This window comes from Rhagoletis zephyria, unplaced genomic scaffold, assembly GCF_001687245.7.
Source record: "Rhagoletis zephyria isolate East Lansing unplaced genomic scaffold, Rhagoletis_zephyria_1.1 Rzeph_scaffold_01219, whole genome shotgun sequence".
NCBI classification, from domain to species: Eukaryota; Metazoa; Arthropoda; class Insecta; order Diptera; family Tephritidae; genus Rhagoletis; species Rhagoletis zephyria.
In genome coordinates, this window is record NW_016158303.1 from 1 (window position 1) to 9,033 (window position 9,033).

The following is a 9,033-nucleotide window of genomic DNA, read 5'->3' on the forward strand; positions in this document are numbered from 1 at the left end:
CCCTTGTGCACAAGTGCGCTCGGGTATAAAAATAACAGTTAAAATACTTACGTTGATATAAAGCCATGAGTAAAAACGAAAATAAACTACTAACAGTAAATATACACATCTTTTATTTAGAAAAGGGCAAAGCAAAATAAGTTCAAAGTTTTTTTACGACAAAAGTAAAACAAATAAAAGTCAGTGAAAAATTAACGATTGGTCTTATTTTAACTTTTTTTAATACTTTATTAAATTTTTACGGACTTTTTTGGGATTTGAGTAGTGCGCTTGCCGCCGTAGCCGAGTGCCACTCGGGAGACCCATGGTTCAATTTCTGGTCCCAGGAACATCAGTTTGTTTTTCAAACAGCGGTCACACCTCGGCAGACAATGGCAAACCTCCGAGTGTACTTCTACCATAAAAAAGCTTATTCGAAGGTGGAATAAAATTGTAAATCTCTTCATTTAAATCTCATTCATTTATTGGAATCAAATATGAATACTGTTCATTCACAATTAATCAATAACCTAGAATATAATTTTAAAATTATTTAGTGGTTTCCCTTGAACTAGAAAAGGCCTTGAAAACGTAAAAATTTACGAAAAAACTACTTGTTCGATGAAAAGTCCGGTTTATTTGATATTCCAAAAATCAAGATCAAAAAAAATTATTATGAAAAGTGGGCGCAATTTAAGTCCGATTTAAATTATTTTCAACATCTTGCTTTTTTGTGTCAAGCCCCGGGTTGGGACGCTGCACTAAATTTTCAATGCACTGACCATTTCAATACCACTATTCGCCTAGTGAAAACACTTTGTCACTACCACTAAGCACTGAATGGTAGTGAGATATGAAATGCATTACCACTAAGTGGTTAGTAGTATTAACAAATTGTTTTCACTGCCACTATACACTTTAGTAATAAATAAGAAACCTTTAATGTTTGGAATAGACCACTTTTTGTGATATAACAAGTCATTTTCATTTCATTTCATTTTCATTTATTATTATAAAGAAAATTAGTACAATAAGATCCCAAAGATCTTTTTTAGTACAACGGTAACTTAAAATTAAGACAAGAATAAGAGTTGAGAGTAAAAAGTGCATAGTACATCATGTCAAACAAAGCCTGACAAATAGCATTAGGCAAAACTTACAAATCTATATAAAACCAAGAGAGGAGGAAAAATAAATAAATAAATAAATATAAAAAAGTCAATAAATTAATAAAAATTAAAAAGAAAAAGAACGACATATAATTTTCAATTAGCCTATATCTAAAAACATACACATTTACGGCCTTATTCATAAAAAATAAAATAGGTTTAAAGAGCTTTATAAAATGACGTTTTCATACATTGTTCAGTTTATAAACCTTTTTTAAAGCTAATTTATTTTTTATGAGTAAGGCCATTACAATTTATATAGATAGCGAACCTCAGCTGATAATGAGTTAATAAGTTAACGAAAATACGAGTACAAAACACTCCTAAAGTTGCTTTTATTTAGAATGTTGCGAATATGTCCTGGAACCGAGTTCCAGGTGCGAATAGCATTGACGAAAAATAGTCTTGCAGATGCTAGATAATTGTACCTAGGTATAATCAGGTCAGTAAGGCGTGAAGACTTTGAGAAGGATAATTTTTCGTATAGATATCTAGGATATTTATTCATCATTAGGCGAAATAAAAAAAATACAATTTCTTGCTTTTAGGTATTCAGAGATACAGCAGCCCAACAGTCGTGATTTCCAATCGGATATTCGCTCAAATTTCGATAGCCCAAAAACATATCGAGTAACATGATTGAATACTACATCAATTTTATGGGAAGATTGAGAAACTAGGCTGCTGTAGACTAGCTCAGAATAGCAGATAATTGGCAATATTAATTGAATGGCCGGTTTACGTCTACCGATTAATGGTGTAAAAGTTGCAGACATTCTTAAATTTCTTATAGTATAATAGACTTTGCCTACGACAGAGTTAACATGACCAGTGCATGTTAGGTTAGTGTTTATAACAAGTCAAGATTAGTCACTTTAGAAACAAATTTAAGAGACTTATCACCAATGTACAAGGACGGAATAATATCAAATTTAATATTTCTTTTACATACAGGCAACACAAAGAATTTATACAGTTGATTCAAAGACCATTTTTCGAAGACCAAGACGATATAGACATTAATTCTCTATTGAAATTCGCGCACAAGTTAGCCATGTCTTCAAAAGTTCCTGACAAATAAATCTGTATATCGTCCGCGTAAGCATGCATTTTTGCATATTGGCAAGTACTGAAGATGTCATTAATAAACAAACTAAATAGCAATGGCCCTAAAATAGAGTCTTGGGGCCTTTGGCAAAAAAAAACCGACTTCCACTCTCATATAAAAAATATATATATATATCTCATGATCCACTGATCGGATCTTAACCAGATTAGTATCAGACCATCTCTGAGGCACTACTTTTCCGATTCAAAAAGAATTATTGAAATCGGTTGACGTGGTCCAAAGCTAAAAAAAGTTAAAAAAAAAAAATAAAATATTCCGACGAACTGATAACCTCCTCCTTTTTTGGAAGTCGGTTAAAAATAGAATTATTAACAAAATGAAAAAGTGGAAAATGAGCAACAGTAATTCACAAGGCGAACTTAGCGCAGTGCGTAGGCAACTGGCTGAGTCAGTGGGATCGTCGGTTCGAATCCTATTGAAAGAAGTCTGATGAGGAAATGTGGTGATTTCCGAAATAGCTATCACTTCTATCATTTTTCAAAAAAATAAAAATTGTTGTTGCTTCTCCTCAAAACAGAAATAGCTTTAATATGTACAATAAAAAGATAAGGAAATCTAAGCGTTTAAACTTTAGGAAGTTCTGTGAAAGCATAGAAGATAGACGAAGGCTACAAGACTTTATAAGGTAATAGCAAAAACCAGCTGCATTTCGCCCAAAAGTCGACGGAAAAGTGATGGGAGCTACCACATTACACACACCACCACCATTACCACATTACATAAGGGAGAAATTCGTTTGAACGGTAACTGCCTAAAAATTACAAGAAGCGCTGGGTGCTCATAATAAAGTTCTTCAAACGGCTGATGTCCACTCCGGAGAGTCCCTCGGGAGAGTTGATGAAATGCGCACCGAGATGCTTGAACCGTAATCTAGCGAATGCCGGGCAGTTGAGTAGGAAGTGCTGAGATGATTCCACCTCGTCTTCCAGGCAACTGCGGCAGTAGGGATCCGTGACGATATTGAGTCGCACCGCGTGGGTTCCCATTGGACAGTGTCCGGTCAGTACACCTGTGAAAATCGAGAGCTGACGCTTAGCCCGCTGCAGTAGCTCCCTTGACCGCCCGCGGTCCACAACTGGCCAGAAGGACCTTGCAACTTTGCAAGTCGGGGTTTTTTCCCAAGCTCTCGCTGAGCCGACCGTAAGCCCATCTGTCCTAAAGCAGGCCGCAGGTTGCCAACGGAAATCCAATGTGTCCGAGGTGATGGCCTCAAGGGCGCCCTGCCTGGCCAGTTCATCAGCCCTGCAATTTCCGGCGATATCACTGGGCCCCGGGACCCAGATCAGCTTGATCTGGAAGTATTCCGAGGCAGTTGAGAAAGAGGCCAGGCATTCCCCAACCAGTTTTGAACACACCATTAGCGATCCCAGCGCCCTGATTGCCGCTTGGCTATCAGTGTATATATATACCCTCCTTGTTGACAGTACATTGGTGTATAGCCAATCGGCTGCCTCTTTTATAGCGGCCACATCTGCCTCAAAGGCGCTGCAGAGATCCGGCAGTCTGAAAGTAAAATCTACTGAGAGTTCCTGACAGTAGACACCTCCTCCAACTGTACCTCTTCTCCAATTGTACCTCTTCTCCAGAGACTACCCTTCTTCCATTCATCCCTTGAGGGCATTTGCGTGGAGAAGGATTCTTTAGGGGCCAGCCTCGGGTGACTCCGGTCCATTTCTTTCGGCACGAAGTCGAAGCTTTCGAGAATCGTCGAGTGCCCGTGCGCTGGATTGAAAGAGAACCCACAGCTATTGAGCCTAATGGCTGAGCAACCGCCGCTACTTTGCCCGAAATGTCGACAGGTGCGACATTGAGCATAGCGTTCAGCGCTAAGCTAGGAGTGGTTCGGAACGCTTCGCTGATCCCAACGAGGGCTTCCCTTTGCACGCGCTCTAGCTTCCTGACGTGAGTGGTCTTTTCCAGTAACTCCACCAGGCGATGACCCCATACAACATTATTGGCTTAATTATGGTTTCATATAACCAGTGCATCACTTTTGGGGAGAGGCCCCATCTCTTCCCTATGGCATTCTTGCAGCAGTAGAGGACCACCGATGCCTTCCTCACTGGTTCCTCGATATTAGGTTTCCATGACAACTTGCCGTCCAGGATCACGCCCAAGAATTTGGTCCTGTCAGAGAGGACAAGTGGAACACCCCCTATTGAGGGGAGCTGGGCATGAGGCTTCTTGTCCCTCCTGGTAAAAGAACGAGCTCCGTCTTTCCAGGATTGACAGCAAGCCCGCAGCTAGCGGACCAATTTGTGACCCTGTTTAGGTACCCTTGCATAAGATCGTACAGAGTGTTCAAGAACTTTCCTCTGACGATGAGTGCCACGTCATCCGCGTAGGCAATAACCCGGCATCCTGTCCTCTCCAATTCCTCCACGACTCCGAGCCTAGTAAGGGCTCTTATTATCGCTCCGGGAAGGACATTATTGAAAGCCCCCTCGATATCAAGGAAGATACCCACTACAAAATCTTTGTTTTTAAGAGACTCCTCTATAATTTTGACGATTGAGTGCAGGACAGATTCCACGGATCTACCTTTCAGGTAGGCGTGCTGAGAGGGGCTAAAACGCTCTCGAGGAATCCTGTTCGCATAAGTTTCTCCATGACTCGCTTTTGGCCTTTCTTATCTCGGACTTATAGATGCCTAGTCCGATCTTATAGAGTTCCCAGTCGGAGTGTTGTCCACTCTTCCTGGCTTTATTGAACAAGCGTCTACTCGTCCCCTGAGTTCTGAGAGTTCCACCGCCCACCATTTTGGTCGTACTTTGCCCCCAGGCTTATTCAGCTGACATGAGATTTCGATGGCACTCCTACAAGCTGATGTAAACTTATCCACCATAACATCAATCGAGCCTTCGGTGCTTAAGCTCTCCTGGGGGGCCTCTGGGAGTAGTTCCCGAAGTTTTTTACTATAGAGGTCCCAGTTTGTTCTCCTAAGGTTCATAAAGGGGATACTCTTGGGACGATCTTCGTCTAGAAAAAACTGGATATACCTATGGTCCGAAAAGGAGTGATCATTAAGAACCCTCAATTCTTTTGCCACCCACCATCCTCACAGCGCGGAGGTGGACCAGGGTTTCCTCTGACCACCTTCAGAAAGACAGAGGAGATGGCTGCTGCCACGCGCCTCCAGTTTTCCCTGGATATGGTGCCATCTTCTCTGCCTCGATCGAGGTCCCCCAGGGTAGTTGATCCCGCCTGCTTAGCGATTTCACTGAACAGAGCAGGCGCAACCACATTCCTGGGTCTTTTTGCGTGGGAGCCTTCTCCTTATTGAGACCTTTGTCTCTTAGGAGCCGTAGGAGGCGTACTCGCTTCTCCTTTCGTCGGGTTCTTAACCTTCTCATCCAGGCCACACAGCACCCCTTTGGCCCACTCGAGCGTTTTCAAATGTTTCTCAGTGAGCTGAGAAGCATCTTGACCGCCATAGCGCTCCAAAATCTTGGTAGGCATGCGCCTGTCGGAGTAAGCCTTTCGGCCCGACGGTATTTGCCGTTTAGGCATTCCCGAAGACATCTTGTGGGGAGCCTTCGAGGACAGACCCGGAAGACTGGGAGAGGAGCCCGCGCTGGTGCTGGCGATTCCGTCTAACACCCTCCTTAATCGCTCCTCTCTCAGTCCGGCCCCTTGCTAGAGACGCCCATGGAGTCCCGTTCCGGCACTCCTGCCCACCCAGTGGCGACAGAACCTGACCCCCCGGAAGTATTTAAGTGCGTCGGCTTCGACGCGTTCTTACCCCCCGAGCGAATATCCGTTGAGGATCCCCCAGAGGTAAAAATTGTAGAACGAGGCGGTTTCGCTTCGCATACCGCAGGTAGTGCTGTAGCCCCCCCAGATGAGCCGGCTTTGGGGGTCGGCTCCGACTCCCCGCCACCCCTCGAAGGCTTATTTTTCTGTTGGTTTATTGTTTTTTTTGTTGTTATTATCTTTCATATTCTGTTGGGTCGCCACTCAGAGCCGCTATCCAAAACCCGAGCGTGTAGTCGCCTTTAAATGGTCCCATAGCTACCTCTGAACAAGACTATGGCGAGGGTTGACCCATGCCCTTATGGGGTCATAAGTTCAGAGCCGATCAGCGCAAATACGGGAGTCCTCTCAACCGCACCTACACCACCAACTTAACGGCGACGGGAATTGGAACGTACCCTGAGGCCTGCCAGGGTTTTAACGGGACGGGGGCAGTTGCGGCATTAGCCCACCAGCCATTTCTGCTGAGTGTCACCGCAGCATACTCAGGTGGTAGAATACCACAATCACCAGCTCAGGGATCGACAAATCCAAAACGTTTTCAGAATCGTAGTCAGAGGACGAAGTCAGGGTCGTTACCGTTCAGGTTAAGAGCCCGTGGAGGCCGCAGGCCATTTGGCGTTACCCAGGGTGCACCACGCGTAGGGAGTGAGGAAGAAAAGATCCAACTTCTCCTAGATACCCAGAATCTACACCATATTTCGAGGCAGATCGGACTGAACATACCAGAAAAAATAAGCAGAGAAAACTGGTTAGTGACTTAAGAAATATGCTTCGAACCCCGACACAGGTGGGCGGTGAACACCTTCAAACCATTAAAGTCACCGGGAGTGGTTATAATATTCCCTGGCATGTTACAGCAGGGCTTATGATGCGTCATTGGAATGCTATTAAAATTAGTTAGAATTATCATAACATTGGGTTGTATAACAAATGGGTGGAGAAGCCGATCTGCCTCACCCCATTAGTACTAAAAGCTTTAGAAAAGGTAACAGACAACTATGCAAGACTAAGGTCTTTTTGAACTATCCACTAAACTTACGCCAGCGGTTTCACTGAAACCGCCCTATACACGCGGGCAAGTGCACTTCAGGATAGCTTAGAAAATAAGGAGACTGCTATATGCGCTTTTCGGGACATCGAGGGCGCGTTTGACAACACCTGTGCTATGATTAGCAGGGGGTAAACAATACCCTCGTAGCCTGAATAAACTCCATGCTCCACACCTGTACGAATAATATCGCTATAGTCGGAGCAATAAGGAGCTTTCCACAGAGAGTTATGTTATCTCCGCTGCTATAGAACATAGTCGTCGACGCACAGCTTCAAAACCTAACAAATGACCAGAAAATGGTGTGCTAAAGTGGGGTTGAATGTAAATCCAGCAAAAACCACTATAGTACCATTCTCAAGGAAATATAAACTTGATAGTCTAAAACCAAAAGGGTACATGGAACCAACATTATGTACTAAAGAGAGATTAAGTTTCTACTAGATCAAAAACTACTCTGGAAAGCACACGTTGCAGAAACTACGAAGATAACTGCAAGATAATTTATGACGTGTAGGTCCATTTCAGGAAGGAGCTGGGATGCACACCAAAGATACTGAAATGGATCTATGCGACAATAATAAATACGACCCATGATAGCTTATAGAGCCAAAGCGCTCTCCAAGATATGCATACTAGTGCGTTTGCATAACTGGAGTCACGAGGATTGGTCCAACCGTATTCTAGGAGGTTATTTAATATCTTACCGCTCTTCATATAGGGACACGAAGTTCGATATGATACGATACCATATCGATACTTTTGGCATTCGATACCGATATTTTCTACTCGATAGTTTTAAAACGATATTTTTTGGAATCGAGTACCAGAACCCTAGTATCGTATCGGATGTCATAAACTCACATAACAAGGATAATGTTATGAACAATTCTTCCCGATATAAATTGGGCTTTTAAGAGCAGAAATGTGTAATATAGTTAGGATTGCATGTGGTGGAATTTGAGCCCGCGACCTCGGTGTTTTAAGACAACACCTCAATCTCTACGTGTTGTTACACAATATGTTAGTGTTTGACCGAGATTCTCCTCCGATTTGTCAAGTGCGCCTTACGTTCTGAACACATTAAAAACGACGAGCTACGGGCCACAGCTTCCAATTTGTTATCTTCATTGTCTAAACGCTTTGTCGATGGCGACATGATTTTTTTGAATGCGTCGGCGACATCATGAATTTGTACGAGTTTGACATAAAAGAAGAGGAAAACCTTATCTGTCGCTGGAAAAATAGAAATAGATCTAATCTGGCCACAACCACAGTCGTCGCGTAGCCCGGTCGGCGCCAAAATAATTATCTACATAAGAGTACGTGTTAAAATAATATGACAGCTATGGTCCATAGCTCGTCGTTTTCATTGTGTTCTGGATATTAATGTTATGGCGCAAAAGGTTATGTCGACTTTGAACGGCGATTTTGTTTTAATGGGAAGCTGTTTTTCATTTTCAAGTTTTGAGCACTTCTAATCATTACACCACAGCGGCCTATATACGAGACCTATATTCATATAAATTTTTTGGATTTTGGTATCGATATTTGGAATATCGAGTCTTTTTATTCCGATATTAATGGGTACCCGATATTTTTAAAGCGATACTTTAAATGAGTACCATATCGATACTTTCTGTTCGATATCGTGACCCTATCTTCATATTCACATACAGACTCAGGTGAAAAGAGTTTTACTAAGGACGACTGGTGCCAATATCGAGGCAGAAGGGGTTTTTAGTCGTAGAAAGTTGGATGTTCTTACGAAGAAGTGCCCTAAAGTTGCAATATAGAGAGATACCATGTATCCGGGGGCCAGCTTTACAAAGAGGTTTAAACTGATCTAAGTAATAAGAAGACCTGGGCATATGCTAATTTTCCAGGCTGAAACATACGCCATAGAAAGATGTGCCAACTTTAATATCAAGCAAAACTACCGGAATCAGAAC